The sequence below is a fragment of the Castanea sativa genome, chromosome 3 (genome assembly GCF_040712315.1).
Source record: "Castanea sativa cultivar Marrone di Chiusa Pesio chromosome 3, ASM4071231v1".
Lineage (NCBI taxonomy): Eukaryota > Viridiplantae > Streptophyta > Magnoliopsida > Fagales > Fagaceae > Castanea > Castanea sativa.
Window position 1 is genome coordinate 42116414 of NC_134015.1, and position 21136 is coordinate 42137549.

The window sequence follows — 21136 nt, forward strand, 5'->3', positions numbered from 1 at the left end:
ACCTTTGCCTCCCAAGGTCATTGAGGTGGAAACTTTGGCAACAAGATGAGCACTTGAACTGGCTGCAAACGATATTCACTTCCTTACCTCGCACTTTTCAGCTTTCAATTTATCTCATGTATGTAGGCATTGTAATAAGCTTGCTCATTCATTTGCAAAAAAAAAAAAGAAAAAAAAGAAAAGAAAAAAGCAATTCTTTCCCACCCTTGTCAGTTTGGATGAAAGATGTATTACCAGACATTATTTTTGTGCTATAGGCTAATTTGAACAACTTTCTAAATAATATGCACCGAACATTTTCTATAAAAAAATTAAAAAAAAAAAAAAAAGATTGCCAATTGGAAATTTTCATAATTTGGGATGTGGAGTGCAAGTATTCCTTAGTTTAAAGTGATATTTTATTAATTAACCCTTTTGATTCATTAGTCATCAAATTTGTATTATTATTGTTGAGTCTTCAATAAGGAATAGCTCGCACAAGTAAATCTTTTAAGTCAAGCATTAAGCTACTTCTCAACAAAAAAAAAAAAAAAGCATTAAGCATCTATCAAGAAAAGAAAAAAAAAGTAAAAGCATTAACCATGTGAATGAGCCTTTAATTGCAACCTCCAAAATTACAAATGAGAATTCTAAGTGTGTGACATTAGAAAAGTGATGAAGACTTCTATTTTATGTTGCAAAATACGTATTCATAAAGACTTCAATTTAATGCTACAAAATACAGGTCACAAATCATAAAAAGAAAAATAGATACAAATTACACAAGGTTTTTATTTTTTGATGTATTTTTATTGGGATACACAATTTTTTTATTTCTTAATAAGTTCATCAAACAATAAGGTTTACATCCAAAAAGCAAGCACTTCCTGATTGAGTTTCACTCTCTCTAGTTGTATGGGTTTCTTGGTTCCTCAACTGCCATATTGAAACTACATGTAAAGTATTCACTATTAGCTTCCTGTGAGAAAGAAATTCTTGGGACACCCATTTCATTGTTGGCCTATACATTGGTTTAGTGTGTAAGCATGCAGGTGCAATTGTAGTAACAAGGAAAACATCTCGTGCAACTAGTCGATTTGGAGGTGGGAGACGTTGGACTAATATTTCATTTAGCATTATATTTTGAGTTGATGATGATGGTGATGATAATGATAATGAAATCAAGAGTTCTCTTGGATGTCTTCCCATCAGTATTTCTAGTGCCACCACTCCAAAACTATAAACATCACACTTTTTGGTCACCTCCAGAGTATGGGCCAATTCTACATACATATAAGAGAAAAACACGATAATATTAACAAAATGTGATGCCTTTCATATATGGCTCCCTCAGTCTTCATTTTCATTCTGGTAGTAGCATGGGCACTTTAACATCCATGTTAAAGTTTACTTGATGGATGAATGCAAGGGCAAATGGTTGATTGTTATATTCACCTTTTCTTTTTTCTTTTTTACTTTGAAAAAAATACCTACGTAATTCTCACGAAATATTCTCCCTTTGAATCCTATTGAAGTGCGGAACTTTGAAATCTACCAGCAAAATTTCCTGGAATTATCTTGGAAATTTTTGCTGATTAGTCCACATGATGCAATTGAGTGAACATTTACTACATTGCGCTGTGGTACATGACTATTAGTCCAAGGGAAGTGATTTTTATGCTAACAGCACAGCATAGCTCTGCTATTAGAAATGATCGATGATGGACCAGTGATTCTCACTATTCACTAACAAGATTTATTAGCCACAATTGCATGCTAGGGAAATAACGAAGTACTAGTATGGTCAATACTACTACGTACGGCAATATATAGTTGGGGGACATTTAGATGCATGCATAGGCCCACGTAACTCCCATTAGTGTACTCTTGTAGATGGTTATGTAATACCTATACTAATAGCTTGAATAAAATTCTATCTTTTACATTCAAGACAAAAAAGAATTTTTTTGATTTAAAAAATTTGAAGAAAATATTTAAAAATTTGAACAATTAGCTACAACATTTAACAAAAGATGATGGAGAGACCTTAATTAAATAAATATGAAAATTAAAGGACTAAAATGAACAAAGGCAAAGTTAGAGTACTGAAATAAATTCAGGTGAAATATAGAGGGAGAATTTTGCATTTTAGCCTTAGTTTTATTATTAATCTATTTGGTAACAACATATAAATAGAACCTTAAATGAAATTATATATAAGTTCAATTCACAAAAATATTCTTATTTAGAAAATTATATTTACACATTTACGTGGGTCTAGGCTGACTAGCTTTTCATTTTATTGTGTATAAATTGAACATTTTCTTAATGCAAAACAAAAAGTAGAATAAAAGTATTTGAAAAAAGCCCATTTGGTAATGTTGTTTAAGTGTTGTGGAAATATATATGTGAATGAAAAAGTGTTGTGGAAATACATGTTGTGTTGTTTAAATAACACAACCAAACAGACAAAAAAAAAAAAAAAAACCAAAACTATTCTTCAGTAATGTATTTTACTTTACTATATCCACATGTGACCTATTTGAACTTAAACGAAGAAACATGGGGGTGTGGATGGAAAAAGTAGAGTAAATGACATAACTGAAGAATGGTTTTTTTTAAAAAAATACCCTTATACCGAAGGATAGCGTCACCCCAAATATGTAAATAAGAAAAATGAAAAAATAGTGCTTTTAATTTTTGTAAAAAGTATAGTTTCTCCATTAAAAAAATAATAGTAATAAAAAATCACCTTTTCGATGGTGCTTATTTATATCTTGGACTTTTGATTTTATTAATTTTGTAAAATTTATTGATAAAAATTAGATTTCAAATTCAAATATCTATCTACCCAAATGGAGATTGGAATTTGAAAACAAAGTTTTATAAAAATAAAAATAAAATCCAGTTAGTACTTAGTACTGCCGTTTAAATTAGAAGAGAAGATAGAGATTAAATTTGAAATGTAAACATGTCATATTTTTCTTTTCTGATTTTTTTTAAATAAAAATAAAAATAAATAAATACATGTGAAAAGCAACTTGGAGATCGAATAGGGTTGAAGGATTGCTAAGGGAACCTTAGAATTGTCAATTTAAAAAAAATATATATATATATTTCTGCAAGTATATATTTTTTTTATATCTTTTTATCTCTAAAAACATATTATTCTATTCTTTTTTGTGTGTTTGATTAATACTTTTTTTAAGGTGAATCATATCTTTCTAACTTTTGTTGTAGTGTGTCATATTTACCTAATATATAACTAAACTTTATAAGTTTCAAATTTCTCATCTCTCCAGGAATAAGTAGATTATCATGAGAATCAAAGCTTATCACAAAATTACAATATTATCTTATCCAAAATTAAAAGGAAATCAAAAGAATAAAAGAGGTATATTCAAATTTATAATCATGTAGATTGTGTTTTGATATAAACTCAAATTCATATTTCCAAAAAATAAAAATAAATAATAAGTATTAACCCAAACCGAAATTCAACCGAAGTTATAAAAGGGAGAGAGGAGACTTTGTGATGGGAAATTTAAATAATAAAAAAAAAAAAAACCAAAACACATATTTTAAAAAAAATCAACCTTAATTAAAGTTATAAGAAAGAAAAAAAAAATTTACCAAGAGAGAGAGAGGGAGAGAGAGAGTACTCATAGTTTTTGTATAGGAAAAATACAGATTGAATGGGAGAAATGATATCAAATTTATACAAAATAAAATGGGAAGAAGAAGAGTCAAGTTATAAGAAAGAGAAAATGATGAAAAAATTTAATAGTGAAGTAAAGAGTAGCGGGGAGGTAAAGAAGCAAAGAGGGAAGGGAAATGTTGGAAGAAGTGTAACTGTATGTGTGGACTAATATTGAGAAGAAGAAGTTTTTGTTTTAGTAGTAGTAGTAGTTGTTGTTGTTGTTGTTGTTTTTTTTTTTTTTTTTTTTTTTTTTTTTGACAGTGGTGAGAAGAAAAGTTTAAAAGAGAAAAGAAGATGTGGAAAATAAGTGGATAATGTGGCTCAATGATTGAGTAGAAAATTTTATTTATTGCATATATATATATATATATATATATATATAGAGAGAGAGAGAGAGAGAGAGAGAGAGAGAGAGAGTGATGAAAAGAAAATGATACTCGATGTTGAAAGGAGCTTTCAATATAGACAATAAAAAATCAGAATTTATGATGGCATGTAGTCCATCTTGTTTGGCCACAAAGAATTGATTTTGCAATTTATAATCAATAAAGATGGAAAACCCACAAAAAAAAAAAAAGTAGTGACGAGTCTGCTAATATGGCTCAACAGGAGTGTAACAACAAGTGAAAACAGAGGAAAATTTTTGGGCTAGAAATTTAAAGGTCTATAGCGGCGGTCCAACCCGCTGCTATATCTAAGAAAAAGAGCCGCAAAAATGAGAACCTATTGCGGCGGTTTTGTATATCGCTGCTACAGTATCTGCGCAAAATGATTGCGGCCGGATTTTGAAGCACCACTATATATAAGTTAACGCTGCTAAAACAGATATATTGCGGCTGTTTTAAGTAGCGCCAATATAGGACGCTGCAACAGGCTATGACTACTGTGGCAATCCCAAAAAACACCGCAATATGTGACATATAGCGGCAGTTTTTGCACCCGCCGCAATAGTACAGATTTCTTGTAGTGTATTCAACTTTGTTATTTCATATAACTTTTATCCAATTATGATCCAAATGTTTATTCATATTTGCATGATTGTGGAATTTACTATGTATATGAAAGTTTCTAATAGTTCTATCAACGCTTTTTTATCCAACAATATCCAATATATGGGTTAGAATTATATAGGCCAAAATGGGCAAATGCCCCATTTTCCAAACTAATCAGGGAAACGTCATTCTTTCGAAACTCGATTTTCTCAAAATTGAGTTTTAAAAAAAAAAAAATTGGAGCCCTATAGTGATGTTTTAAGGAGCCTATAGTGACGTTTTAAGGACTTATAGCGGCGTTTTTTAACTCGAGCTCCATGAACTCGAGTTCCATGCAATTTTTTTTTTTTTTTTTGCTTATAACTCGAGTTTATAGAGCTCGAGTTTCAAAACGCCGCTATAGGCTTCTTAAAACGTCACTATAGACTCCTTAAAACGCCACTATAGGGCTTAACTCGATTTTGAGAAAATTGAGTTTCGAAAGAGGGGCATTTCCCTAATTAGTTTGGGAAAAGGGGCATAATGCTGTTTTTTTTTTTTTTTTTTTTTTGCATGAAAAGTTTTATTTCTATTTTATGCAAGAGTGACCTTCTAAAAAAAAGTTACATATTATTTTATACATTCTTATTAAATTTTGAAGAAAATACACACACACACACACACACACACGCACACACACACACACACACACACATATATATATATATATATATATATATATATATATATATATTCTTATTGAAACTCACTATTAGCAGACACGGTGAAGAGTTGACATTATACTCTCAATCTCCCTCTCTCTCACTTAATCTTACTCTCAATCTCCCTCTCGTTCTCACTCACTCTCACTCTCCCTCTCCCTCTCCCTCTCCCTCTTGCTTTTTGGTGTACTCTCACTCTCAATCTCAACATTGACAATATCGATGTCTTCAGTTGGTGATCTGCATCTTCAATTTCAAATCAAAAGGTACATACTCAATCTCACTCTCAATATTTGTTTGACCATCTGGTTTAGGGTGAATATTACGGTTTGGGGGTTAAAGTTATTTGTGGTGTTTTGATGTTATGGAGTTATTTGTAATTATCAATTTTCAGTGATCCTACCCGTGGTAGCTATACATGTATTTGACCCTTTTAAGGAACAATACATTAGATATTGTGAATGTAACGTCCCTATCAGTCAAAAAAAAAAATGTTAAGTTGAGATTTTTTTAGCCCACATGTGCCCCCCACCTAACCCCCCTAGCCATCATTCTCCACCACTCCTTTTTCTCTTATTTCTTCTTTCTTTTGGCCGGCTCTCACTTTTCTTTCTCTCTTTCATTTTTCTTTCTTTTCTCTTCACTTAAACACACTCATCTCTCAACTCACCCACCGGCCTCCTCTCCAAAACACACCATCTCACCATCATTTTTCCGGCAAGATCACCGGAAAAATACTTAGGAACTCATAAGCATCTTCATCATTTTATTTGAGGTAAAAATTTCTAATCTTTTGGTGGGTTTTACACTTTTGCTTGAGGATATTTTTTATCTAAGCTTTGATAATGATATCCATGTGATTTATGAGCATTGGAAGTGATATTTATGTGTTTTTATGTATGGGTTTTGTATTGGTGGAATTTTTGATGAGTGGGCATATATATTTTGTGCTAAAATGGCTATTCAAGGTTTATGTATGGTGGAAAAATTTAGGGGTTTTAAGATATAATGTATGATGGTTGGTAAATTTAATTTTGCCATTGTCATTGGGTTTATTTGGAATTAGTGAAATTCTAAATTTCTTGTCTTGGAGGATATGTTGATTTTTGCTTTCATGGGTCTCTTAATGATGTAGTGTAAATCTTATGAAAACTAGTCATAATGTTGGAGATATTATGAAATGGGTTAACTTTATAAATTGGAGTTGATACCTTGTGAATAAATTTGTTGAGAAACTTTGGGAATGGTCTATTTTATTATTGATGAGGTTAAATAGTAGGCTTGCCTAATTAAGTGTTTATTTGGCAAATCCTAAATTTTGGTTAGATACAATTTCAAATTTTATACTTATTGTGATAGGTTTACTTGATATTGTTTAGGTTCTAGCTAATCTCCTTGGAGCTTGGAGAGTTAGGCTTTTGTGGTTGCGAGATAAGTAGCTTCTTAATGGGATATTTTTGGAAAATTACCATATTTCACAAACGATGTTTTTGGGTCAAACACATTTTGGAAAATTATATATGGATATATGTTTTCTTAAAATTGTCTTGTTGTGACCCTATTACATATTATTATATATAAAAATGCATCATATTTGGTATTGCATTTGGGGAAATGCATGAATTGTTGATATGAAAAAATGAGCATCTTTTATTTAATCTTTGATAAGGAAATTATGAATTCTATGGTATAATAGAAAATTTAAAGATGCTTATCTTGTCTTAGTACTTGAGAAATTGATAGAAAATCTTTTTGGCAAGAATGAAGTTGAAAACCTTACAAACTTTGTGGAAGTAGATTATGTAAAGTTTTTTGAAACAACTTGGATATAAACTATGTGTTTCAAAGTAATATAACTTGTGAGCATCATGTAGTTTTAACACCATGCCATGTGTGATTTCCCGGTGATCACCCGATTTGGTTTTCGTAGTCTTTGTGACAACGAAATCAAATCTAGGTCAGTACCCTTTCACTTTGAATGACGCGTTCTTCCCTGCTGTCCATGGGGGGAAGATGTTCCTTGATTGTGTGTGGGTGAGGCTGCTGTCCATAGGGCCAAAAGACCACATGCAAAAGAGGTCCAATTTGACGCGCTTTCTCTGCTGCCCATGGGGGGAGAGAAAAACCTTGAGGGTATAGGTGAGGCTGCTGTCCATGGGGCCAAGAGTCTGCATACCAGAGAGGACAATATCATGCCAGTTGTGAATGGGTAGATCCCCTGACCGGTCTATGTGTAGTGTGGTATATTATTGTGATAATTTATCTTATGTTAGATATTATGGCTTTGGAATTTATATTGTTAGTGCTCACAGATTATAATATATTGTTTTAAGGTAGTTACTTAGAGAAATTTTGTATTTCATTATTTAATCATTCTTGTCATATTATTAGTATTGAAGATGAAACTTGCATTGTCCCCCACCCCCATTAATTATGCTACTTACGGGGCCCTGTCTCATCCCATTATTTTTATAAACTTTTCAGAGTAGGCAATAATATTTTGAGACAGCTTTTTGGTGGCTAATAGTAGTTAGACTAACTACTGATGGAGGCTGAACTTTTGTAATGGAGTTATTTGATGATGTACATTTTAGAATAGACTTGACTCATTCTTTTGTATATTATAGTGGTTGTGACTATATTCCACTGATGGGACAAGTTGTTGATATGTAATTATTATTCAGACCTCTATTATTTTGTGGCCAATGGTCTTTGTAATTAATGCTTAGAGCTCTGACTTACTTTGAGAGTATATTCAATGGAATTATTAAGATAATTCTTGATGTTGATACTTGATAGGATTTATGTGGATTGAATTGTCAAAAAGTAAAAATTTACAGGTATTTGAGATGTCTTTCTCACGCTTTGAACCCTTTGGGGTTTGGGGCATGACAGTGAATATTCTTACTATTTATATAAATTGACCAATTGTTTTTGAACATACAACTATCATGTTTTGATTGTTTTTGTCTAAATTTTTACATTGAGATTTATTATATTTATTTTGAATTATTTTTAGCCACCCTTATTAATATTGCTCCTTGTTTCATCAGTTTTTCACTTTGTCATTATGTCATTGCCTTCTTGTAATTGATTTACGTGATTAGTGACATCTTATTTGATATGGTTCGCATGCTTCAACTAATTTTCACATAATTCGGAATAACTAGTAAATTTACTAAGTAAACATCAACTTGGGTCTAAAGCATAATAATTGCTTATTAAACTTAATTGAGTGTAGAGATGACAACAATTGAAGCCCTATGTCAGTTAAATTGCTAGTTAAGTAGTTAGTAACTTAATAGTGTTCCTAATTTGAATTTTGTGCTCCAATGCATCTTCAGTTAAGTCCACAAAAAAGATATCTTAGATGAAAATTTTGCATTCTTATCAGCCATTTCTATTACTCTAAACAAATTAATAAGGAAAAGGAGATATATTCAGTAGCTTTCTAGCATTGCTTTATACTAATTACAACAATATTATAGCTTTAACCTCGCCAAGAAACTCGGGCTACATCTCTCTTCCTAAAGAAATTCGAATTCCCCTCTCTATAACTTTACCAATTCAAACCTCAACCTTCAAACTCTCTTCTACCATGAGGTTTGTTTGACGTTGCTGCACCATGAAGAATGCTGTTAAAAGTTTTTATTAATTTCTTTTGTGTGTTTGGGGAGTTACTAGTGAATAATGGATTTTGTTTTTCATTTTTTATTATTGTTTGCCTTTCCTTTGTTGTGTTGTATTGGTTCTTACTAACTTGTAGTTGGTTCTCTCTCCCTCTCATCAGAGGCTATCTATTTAGGTATGCATTCATGTATTCTTCTTAGTATGTTTAGTGAATAGTTGCAACTTGCAACATTAGAATAATTAATGCGTTAGGAATTATGCTTTATACGTATAACTAACTAGTCACAACTTTAAATTAGCAAAGATTGAGATAATCTGGATAGGATATGTTAGAAGTTATTTATGGTAAAAGTATGATGCTATTTAGATTAGAAGTGTCGAGTTTGCTAGGATGTGACTGTTTTGTTGTAGTTAGACTACAACAAAGATTTAAAGTATTTATTGTAATACTAAATTTTTATATATCGTAGTATTTTTAAAATAATATATATTACAGTTAAAAAAGTTTAAATAAAGCAAGCATATTGTACCGTATTTTATATAATAATATTTTGAGTGTTATATGAATAATGTTAATATATTGAAGGATTTTCGTGGACCTTTTATGTCATATTATTCACTCAAAATAATATAAATAAAATTTTATTTATTATTTTACTAATATTATTTATTCATTTATTATGATTTTTTTGGGTTAAATTTTTACTTCTAGGCAATATTTAAAAGAAAAATTTAATGGATGCCTTAAGAGCATTGATTTAGGAAAATATTTTAGCAATTTTTTATTAGAAAATGAAAAATATTTTGATGGCTTTTCGTATTTCACTTGAGAGTGGTGTCAAAACTTTTCTAAAATAGATTATTAACAATTACTCTAAGGAACCATTAACATAATTCATATTTAAAATAAATTGCTTATTATGAGTTTTAATGCATTACAATTGTGGGGAGTAAAAGGGCCCAAATGGGCATATGGGCCTTTGGGCTGTAACATGGAGGGCCGACCTGCTCCAGGATTAAACCCTATGAGTCGGCCCATTCGCCGAGGGTCCGAGGATACAGCCGAGGACGAGCTTCTCCTCGGAAAAGCCCTAGAGAATTCAAAGTTTCATGATGAAGGTCAAAGCACAACTCTGGAGAGACCAGTGGTTAAAAGGGGACATCCTGAATCTTCTAGATGCACCAGTATTAAAGAAAATATCAAGAATAAAGGCTGCCACCTCCGCATTAAAGGCTCTGCACCTACCTCCCTGGCCGCATTAATGGGGAGGTGACCCCTGAACAATGAGGTGGAAACTTCTAGTCACTGTTCAAAAAGTATCAGGAAAGGAAGTATAAAAGGGGGGTAAAGGCCAAAGAAAAAGGGGGATCGGAAAACTAAGAAAGAAATTAAGAACTTGTAATCTTGAAGGAAGAAAGAGAAATAATAAAGAAGTAGTCCTCGGCTCGAGTCCGAGGAGATCCATTTGTCATTATCGTTCGTTATTTACTTGTGTTTGCTTATAAAAGCCTGTTATCAAGCTCCTAGTACTTCTAACCTAGGTTTCAAGCCCACATTCTACAAATTTTATTGTTTAAGGCTCATTGGGCCTGAGCCCGTGATTGTCTTTGGGTCCAGGTGCAATTGTGCGCTTACAACAATAATATTAATATTAATTTACAGAAATATATATATATATATATATATATATATATATATATATATATATATATATATATATCAAAAGAAGACTACTGGCCTATTACTAGTTACACTTATAGTAGCACAAGAAGTGCACACTTTTCTTTTACTGCTGAATGGCTTTTGCTCTCTACACTTCTATCATAATTCACCATGTGTCCACTTGAGCATGAGCACGCACTACAAGAAAAAATGTTCTTTATAAAAAATAGCTGTGATAACGTTAGAGTTATTTCAATAGTTGATGCAAGATGTTGCAATAAAATTTGAGGTAATAGGTTTATGCACCAACTAATTTCGTTGCAATAAATTTTAGATATTTTAATAACAACTTTGATAAATGATATAGTTTTTGTTGCAATAAATAATTTACTATTTTGAATATCTTACAGGAATAGGCTATTATTTGTAAATAGTTGACAAAAATAATTTTGGTTAAGTTATTGCAATCATATCTTCGTTGTAATAGATAATTGTTTTATGTTTGTCATTGCAATAGATTATAAAATGATTGAAAATTGTCACTATAATAGATTGTAAAATAATTGATATTTAGTTATTGCAATAATATATTCATTACAATAAGATATCACTTTAAAATTTTCATTGTAATAGATTGTAAAAATAATTGGTATCAAGTTATTGCAACGATTTCTTCAATTTAAGCTATTGCAACAAATTTCACTAGTGCAATTTTGCTTTAAAGCCTTTATTTCATCCGAACATAAACATAAACAGTTTGAATTACCTCATATTCCTTCAATTACTCAATCAGAAACAGCAGAAAATGCTTCCTTGTTGCTGAAAGAATCGCTCAAAAAATAGAAATTTGATGCAACGTCATTGCCAAAAGCCATAGCCTATGACATATGGAAATCCTTGTTTATGAATGCAGCTTTTGCAGGTACCACTCTGTCCTTCTAGTCTTATAATTATTTTATTTTCTCTTCCACATATTTTATATGTTTTTGTTCTTTTGCTTCCCTATTGGAGTTAACACAACTGCATCCTATACAGGTCCCCTCCTAATCACAAACTTCGTGAATTTCTTGCTGGTAGAGAAAGATAATTCAATCACCCCCTATGGTATGATTCTTGCATTCATTTTCTTCTTTGCAAAGGACAGCGGAGTCACTAAATCAAAGACAATGGTATTTGGGTGCTCAGCGAAATGGTATACAATTAAGGGCAGCTCTAATTGTATACCATTTCGCTGAGCACCCAAATACCATTGTCTTTGATTTAGTGACTCCGCTGTCCTTTGCAAAGAAGAAAATGAATGCAAGAATCATACCATAGGGGGTGATTGAATTATCTTTCTCTACCAGCAAGAAATTCACGAAGTTTGTGATTAGGAGGGGACCTGTATAGGATGCAGTTGTGTTAACTCCAATAGGGAAGCAAAAGAACAAAAACATATAAAATATGTGGAAGAGAAAATAAATAATTATAAGACTAGAAGGACAGAGTGGTTCCTGCAAAAGCTGCATTCATAAACAAGGATTTCCATATGTCATAGGCTATGGCTTTTGGCAATGATGTTGCATCAAATTTCTGTTTTTTGAGTGATTCTTTCAGCAACAAGGAAGCATTTTCTGCTGTTTCTGATTGAGTAATTGAAGGAATATGAGGTAATTCAAGCTGTTTATGTTTATGTTCGGATGCAATAAAGGCTTTAAAGCAAAATTGCACTAGTGAAATTTGTTGCAATAACTTAAATTGAAGAAATCGTTGCAATAACTTGATACCAATTATTTTTACAATCTATTACAATGAAAATTTTAAAGTGATATCTTATTGTAATGAATATATTATTGCAATAACTAAATATCAATTATTTTAAAATTTATTGCAGTGAAAATCATGAAATTGCAATGAAAATATTTCAAATATCAATTATTTTACAATCTATTGCAATGAAAATCATAAAACAATTATCTATAACAACGAAAATATATTGCAATAACTTAACCAAATTTTTTTTGTCAACTATTTACAAATAATAGCCTATTACTATAAGATATTAAAAATAGTAAATTATTTATTGCAACAAAAATATATCATTTTATCAAAGTTGTTATTAGAAAGCCATATTTTCGTGCTAATATAAGTGTAACTAGTAATAGTGTGCACTTCTTGTGCTAATATAAGTGTAACTAGTAATAGGCCAGTAGGCTTCTTATTTTATTTTATTTTAAATATATATATATATATATATATTTGTAAATTAATATTAATTTTATTGTAATGGATTAAAACTTATAATAAGTAATGTTATTTTAAATATGAATTATGTTAATTGTTCCTTAGAGCAACTGTTAATAATCTATTTTAGAAAAGTTTTGACACCACTCACAAGTGAAATATAAAAAGCCGTCAAAATATTTTTCATTTCCTCATAAAAAATTGCTAAAATATTTTCCTAAATCAATGCCCTTAAGGCATCCGTTAACTTTTTCTTTTAAATATTGCCTAGAAGTAAAAATTTAACCAAAAAAATCATAATAAATGAATAAATAATATTAGTAAAACAGTGAATAAAATTTTATTTATATTATTTTGAGTGAATAATATGACATAAAAGGTCCACGAAAATCCTTCAATATATTAACATTATTCATAAAACACTCAAAAGATTATTATATAAAATATGGTACAATATGTTTGCTTTATTTAAACTTTTTTAACTGTAATATAGATTATTTTAAAAATACAACGATATATAAAAATTTAGTATTACAATAAATACTTTAAATCTTTGTAGTAGTCTAACTACAACAAAACAGTCACATTCTAGCAAACTCGACACTTCTAATCTAAATAGCATCATACTTTTGCCATGAATAAGTTATAACATATCCTATCCAGATTATCTCAATCTTTGCTAATTTAAAGTTGTGACTAGTTAGTTATACATATAAAGCATAATTCCTAACGCATTAATTATTCTAATGTTGCAAGTTGCAACTATTCACTAAACATACTGTGTATGCTAAGAAGAATACAGGAATGCATACCTAAATAGATAGCCTTTGACGAGAGAGAGAGAGAGAGAGAGAGAGAGAGAGAGAGAGAGAGAGAGAGAGAGAGAGAGAGAGAGAGAGAGAGAGAGAGAGAGAGAGAGAGAGCCAAAGGAAAGGCAAATAATAAGAAAAAATGAAAAATGAAAAAAAAAATCCATTATTCACTAGTAACTCCCAAAACACACAAAAGAAATTAATAAAAACTTTTAACAGCATTCTTCATGGTGCCGTTACGTCAAACAAACCTCATGGTAGAAGAGAGTTTGAAGGTTGAGGTTTGAATTGGTAAAGTCATAGAGAGGGGAATTCGAATTTCTTTAGGAAGAGAGATGTAGCCCAAGTTTCTTGGCGAGGTTAAAGCTATAATATTGTTGTAATTAGTATAAAGCAATGCTAGAAAGCTATTGAATATATCTCATTTTCCTTATTAATTTGTTTAGAGTAATAGAAATGGCTGATAAGAATGCAAAATTTTCATCTAAGATATCTTTTTTGTGGACTTAACTGAAGATGCATTGGAGCACAAAATTCAAATTAGGAACACTATTAAGTTACTAACTACTTAACTAGCAATTTAACTGACATAAGGCTTCAATTGTTGTCATCTCTACACTCAATTAAGATTAATAAGCGATTATTATGCTTTAGACCCAAGTTGATGTTTACTTAGTAAATTAACTAGTTATTCCGAATTATGTGAAAATTAGTTGAAGCATAAGAAGCATATCAAATAAGATGTCACTAATCACGTAAATCAATTACAAGAAGGCAATGACATAATGACAAAGTGAAAAACTGATGAAACAAGGAGCAATATTAATAAGGGTGGCTAAAAATAATTCAAAATAAATATAATAAATCTCAATGTAAAAATTTAGACAAAAATAATCAAAACATGATGTATGTTCAGAAATCATTGGTCAATTTATTTAAATAGTAAGAATATTCACAATGTCTAGTGTATTGTTCCTCAAAAGGGTCAAATACATGTATAGCTACCATGGGTACAATCAATGAAAATTGATAATTACAAATAACTCCATAACATTAGAACACCACAAATAACCCTAACCCCACAACCGTAATATTCACCCTAAACCAGACGGTCAAACAAATATTGAGAGTGAGATTGAGTATTTACCTCTTGATTTGAAATTGAAGATGTAGATCCCCAACTGAAGACCTCGATATCGTCAATGTTGAGATTGAGAGTGAGAGTACACTGGAGAGCAAGAGCGAGAGGGGGAGTGAGAGTGAGAGTGAGAGCGAGAGCTAGATTGAGTGAGATTTAGAGTGAGAGGAAGTTAGGTGGGAGGGAGATTGAGAGTAAGACTAAGTGAGAGAGAGGTAGATTGAGAGTTAGACCTAGTGAGTGAGATTAAAAACTAAGACTAAGCCTAATTAAAAAAACTTACATAGTACTCGAGTTCATTGAACTCGAGTATGGTGGGCTAAAATAGCATGGTACCCGAGCCAGACTCGCATTTAAGGAGCTCGGGTACTGTGTATGTAAAATAACACAATACCCGAGTCCTAGAAACTTGAGTTTAATTAACAAAGAACTCGAGCTTATGACCATCGAGTTCCAGGTGGCATTTTTAATGTGCAAAATTCCAACTTAGCCACTGCCACGCTGGCAAACTGAATTCAGAGAACTCGAGTTCCGTTCAAAACTCGATTTCACAAAGCTCGTGTATTGAAAAAGTGGTGGATTGCTAATTACACAGTGGTAGATTGCCACATAGTTTCTAAAAACGTGGTATTTGGCTATTTTCACCATATTTATATCATTCTTAATGTGAAGGAAATAAAAATATGTGATAATAAAATTTCTTTGATAATGAGATATAGATTATGGGAAAAAATAAAACATTTAAAAAAAATTCCTTCAAATGTATAATGTCAACTTTTTACCGTGTCTGTTAATAGTGAGTTTCAATAAGAATATGTGCGTGTGTGTGTGTGTGTATTTTCTTCAAAACTTAATAAGAATGTATAAAATAATATGTAACTATTTTTTAGGAGGTTGCTCTTGCATAAAACAGAAATAAAACTTCTTATTCGAAATATGAAACAAAAGGGTTGTATATAACTCAAGGATGAACATAAATAACTCTAACCCATATATTGGATAATATTGGATAAAAAAGCGTTGATAGAACTATTAGAAACTTTCATATACATAGTAAATTCCGCAATCATGCAGATATAAATAAAATTTGGATCATAATTGGAAAAAAGTTATATGAAATAACAAAGCTGAATGCACTACAAGAAATCTGTACTATTGCAACAGGTGCAAAAACCGCCTCTATATGTCACATATTGCGGCATTTTTTGGGACCACCACAGTAGTCATAGTCTGTTGCAGCGTCCTATAGCAACGCTACATAAAACTGCCGAAAATATATCTGTTTTAGCGGCGTTAACATATATCTAGTGGCGCTTCAAAATCCTGCCGCAATATATATCATTTTGCGTAGATACTATAGCGGCTGTATACAAAACCATCACAATAGGTTCTCATTTTTGCAGTGCGTTTTCCTAGATATAGTGGCGGGTCGGACCACCACTATTGACTTTTAAATTTCCAGCCCCAAAATTTCCCTCTGTTTTTTTCGTCTTCCCTCTTATTAGGTTTTCACTTTTCCCACTTATTCACTTTTACTCTCTCCAAACTCTCACTCTCTCCAAGACCCTCACTTCATCTCCATCTCCGCCGCCACTACCGTCACTTCACCTTCGCACTCACCATCGAAGCTTTCAATCCGAGCTAACCCACTTGCCAGAGACTAACTCACTCACCAGTTTCACTAATTTTTGGTAAGTTTCATTCTTTGCATTTTAGCTTTCCTTCATCAGATCGATCTGTTTTTTTTGTTTTTTTATTTTTGATCGGTGCTTCTCGGTTTCCTTCTCAGTGCAAGGAATGTTTTGCTCAAATCATCGGAGACATCATGAGCTCTCTCTCTCTCTCTCTGTCTTTCTGTCTCTCTCTCTCATTTCTTTTTATGTAAATTAAGAAACCAAATAATTGTTTTTTTTTTTTTGGAATGAAAATTTGGGGTTTTTGAAGCATAATGATTGGAATCTACAAGAAAATACAAAGGCACTTCAATTTCTTCAGGTATCTCTCTCCCACTCTCTTTTTACCATGAAAAAAAAAATTATTTCTTTCTACAATCTGCTTTTTTTTTTTTTTTTAATAATATTGTTGAAATTAAACCGACCTAAAAACAGCATTTGTTAAATTCTTGGGTTTTTAATGTTTAGTAATGGAATAAATTGTTGGTTTGTATTCTGCATCTAAGAAATGTCATTTGGATTTTATGTTCTTAGAAGTAGATTAAGTACAGGTAGTCTCCTTTTTTAACTTTTTAACCAATGTCTTGATGTTTCATTTGAATTTCGGAATGAGGAGCTTGTTCGTTAACAATTTGAGAGGCTTGATGCCCAATCAAGTAGTTGAAATTGCCAACCATATTTTCCTGTTTCATCGACATTCGAGATTTAAAAAAAAATACAATTTTTTTTTGGGGCTGCTCCATATATAATAAAAGCATCGAATAAACAAATATTTTGTAACTCATTATGCATGTTTTATATTGGTATTCTCTCTTTCTAATCTTTTTGGATTATTATAATTTATAGGGTTGGTATGGTTGTAGATATTTTTTTCCCCATTTAGTTGCTGACCTATTTGTTTTTACAAATGAGTTTAGAGATTGGGGATGGATGGGGGAATTTGATAAAAGTCATTGATGAGTGTGTAAAATATTTGTCATTGTGCGATGAGGGTTTGGTGAGGAAATAGGGATGGAGATGGATGGAAAGGAGTGGAGGTTGGTGTGGGCTCCTTTTGATCAAAAATAATTCATGACCTTCCTTGTCACCATTCTCTTAGATACGAGAAGTGCTTTTTAATGATGATGCTATAGAATCTTAAAAATGTTTTTATTCCTTTCTCTTCCCATTTGCTTTGTTTAAATGGATGAAGACTAAGAAAAGATGTTTCTTTTTATAGTGTTGTGGGTTTTTAAAGGAGCAAACATATTCTGACTTGCCAGGAATACGATGAAAAAGAAAGCAATCCCCACACTCTCTTTTTACAACTCTTTTAACATGATGAACAATGGCCAAGAAGGCATCTCTTTGCACAAAGAGTAACATGTTGAGCTAATTTGTCCAACTAATATAAATATGTGAAAGCTTGGCCTATTGAAAATACCTCTTATCACTGTATCATTAATGCAATTAAAGCAACACAGTCCAATGCAAAGCCTTACTTGAACCACTTTTTGAGCAGCAACTTATGTAAATTAAAGACATTCCTATAATTTTTTTTTTATATCAAATTACATTCTATACTTTATATGTTACTTATTTCAAACCCCACACTTGGAAATTATAATATTTGAGATTGAGATTAATAAAAATATGAGGTTCAAAGTGGTAATGACTAGATATGTTGATAATGACTATATATGTGCAGAGTAGCAATATAGATACAACTAATTGCTGGCAAAGTAAGTGAAGTTGGTGAAATAATTAAGGTACTCTCTCTCTCTCTCTCTCTGTGGTTGTGGTGGGTTGTTGAATTAGGGCAAGCAAGTGGCTTGCATAGAGTAATAAGGTGGTTTTAGCTGATATTGGGAGTGTTGACTGTTTTGTGTAATATTGGATGATTCTTGTTGAGTTGTTTTTATTTGATTAATTCATTTATTGCTCGTAATAATGTTATAGTTACCAAATGTATTGATAACTTCTCTATGCGTTTAAATTCATTGTTCTGTTAGGAACATAGCTAAAAGTGAATGACTAAAGATGATTTGTTTCTTAAATTAAAGTGAAATTGTGTAAATAAAATGTGTGTTAACTCTTTCTTTGTGCTTTCATGAAATCACATTATAGGTATTCTTGTAAACCACTTTATAGCAATGGATAGGAGTTGGATGAAAATTACGAATAGAAGGTCACGAGAATATTTAGATGGAATCCAATAGTTTCTGAATTTTCATCTAGCCATGCACACCCAGATGGAACGATTTCATGTCCGTGTAGAAAATGTGTGCATACAAATTCGTGCCCTATAGATGTCGTATAGGCTCACTTAGTGTCAAAAGGGATTTGTAGGGGTTATAACGATTGGGTTTTCAATGGAGAATTATCATATGCACATACTTCTTCTGAAATTCCTAATAGTCATGTCCGAAAAAACTGATAGAGTATGCCGATCTTCGTGACATGTTGCATGACATGTTCCCATACAAGATATGGCATCTGGGCCAATGGAACAAGTCCTTATTGTGCAACAACCCACAAAAGGTCCTACAGAAGGTCCTAATGAAGATACACTTCGATTTATGAAATTGCTTGAAGATGCTAATTAACCTTGTTATGAAGGCAGTAAGCATTTTAGCAAATTGTCAGTCATTGTGCATTTGTACCACATGAAGTGTCTCAATGGTTGGACCAACAAATCATTTACCATGTTGCTGCAATTTTTTCTTGATTTTCTTCCTTCAAATGCTAAGTTTCCAAAAGATTGTTATGAGGCTAAGAAGATTATTAAGGATTTGGGCTTGAGCTATGAGAAGATTCATGCTTGTCCTAAAGATTGTATTTTATATTGGAAGGAGAATGCCAACCTTGAAGCTTGTCCAAACTGTAACCGTTCAAGATGGGAAAGTAATGAGTCTAAAAGTCAACAAAAGTACTAATGCTTCCTCCAAGAAAAGAAAGAAGAAAGCTGCAAAGATCTTACGGTGGTTCCCCTTAAAACCAAGATTGCAACGACTATTTATGTCTCCTAAAACAGCCAATCATAAGAAGTGGCATGCCAATGGTCATGTGAATGACAGGTTACTAAGGCATCCTGCTGATTCTGAAGCTTGGAAATCATTTGACTTACATAGAGTTCTCATCCGAGCCTCATAATGTGAGGCTTGGATTAGCAGCCAATGGATTCAACCCGTATGGAAATATGAGTAGTACTCATATTACATGGCTAGTCATTTTGATGTTGTAAGGTTGAATTTATTCAATTATGTGTTGGCTTTATTCCGTGCCAAATTTTCTTGTAATTTTAGCGATCAGATACCTTGTATTTAGGTGGGAATTATGCAAGGGTTGTGTGTGAGAGAGTGTGAAGAAAACTCAAGATGTGTGCATTCAAAGGGACCTCACGACTGGATCTCGTGACTGACTCGCGACTAGCAAGTCACCAAAGTGGCACGCGTGTGAAGCATGCAGGGAATTGAAGGGTCACGACAGCTAAAGCACTATAGGACCAAAAATATAGTCTAGCCTGGAAGTTATCTCGCGACTCAAACTCACGACTAGTTCCAGTTGCGAGGCCAAGTCACCATAATGCCTTGTTTGGATGAAAACTGTCTTTTCACATTCCTCACATACCCTACTATAAATACCCTTATACCCATGAAAAGTAGAGAGCTTCCAGAGAGATTTTTTTAGAGAGAAAACCAAGATTGACTCATCCACAATCTTAAATTTTTTACTCTCCAAATTCCTCTACTCTCACCCTCTCCATTGACATATCCATAAAAGGTACATTTGTCAAATCCTTATCTCACCATACCCATATCAGTGAGGAGGTATTTTGGTGCTTGGGAGGCAGTTCATAGATGACCAATTCACTTGGTTGATGCAATGAGATTATTACGGGATCTAAGAAGCTAAAAAAGACATGGTTATGCTTAACCTTGTTGGAGCAAGAAGCTTGGAGGGCTTAGGTGCATTGGGTAGATTAGGCTTAGAGGGTCTATTGCTATTCGTGTATCCCAACTTCATTCTTTAGTGGATCATTTGACTGCTTGGAGGGAGGTGGAGAGGTTTTTCATCGAGTTCTTTAGTTTCCTCTTCGATAACACATGCCGGTGTTACCTTTGTGTTTGCATCTCTCTAACCCTTGCTCTCTACTTTTTATTGCTATTGTGTTGTGATTATTTATAGTGTAGAGGTGTTTGTTTGTTTGGATTTTTGCTTGTACCCATTATTCCGCACATCTATTATTTGGGTATAAGTTTGTGTTGGTTTAATTTGAAATTGGGGGTCCAAACATTCATTAGTGTTTTTACACACTAATGAATGTTCCAAGTGTATCACAACTTCTAGATTTAGGTGTGAGTGAGTTTTACCACTGTTCCCAAACTCACGTTTAAGTCTAAAGTCTGTTTTAGGGTGTTTTGTCATGGAATAACCAAAGGGGGAGATTGTAAGGTTTAATTTAATCAACCATGTGTTGGCTTTATTCTGTGCCAAATCTGCTTGTAATTTAGCATGTAGAAACCCTGTATTTAGCTGGGAATAATGTAAGAGTTGTGTGTGAAAGAGTGTGAATAAACTCAAGTTGTGTGCATTCAAGAAGAGTCTGGCGACTGGCAAGTTGCCAAAGTTCCACACGTGTGAAG

The 21136-nt window shown here is 32.2% G+C and overlaps 1 long non-coding RNA gene and 1 pseudogene across 2 annotated transcripts; one reads left to right on the forward strand and one right to left on the reverse strand.

The window, feature by feature from the left end:
- Window positions 1-828: 828 nt before the first annotated feature.
- The window catches only part of LOC142628977 (uncharacterized), a 77030-nt pseudogene continuing 56722 nt past the window's right edge, over window positions 829-21136 (reverse strand).
- Window positions 6015-8148, forward strand: LOC142627596 (uncharacterized). 2 transcript variants are annotated; one of them, XR_012842889.1, is made up of 2 exons: window positions 6015-6147; window positions 6752-8148. It is a non-coding gene; the product is annotated as an uncharacterized LOC142627596 (long non-coding RNA). The 2 variants fall into 2 exon arrangements; XR_012842888.1 differs by having other exon boundaries at window positions 7857-8148.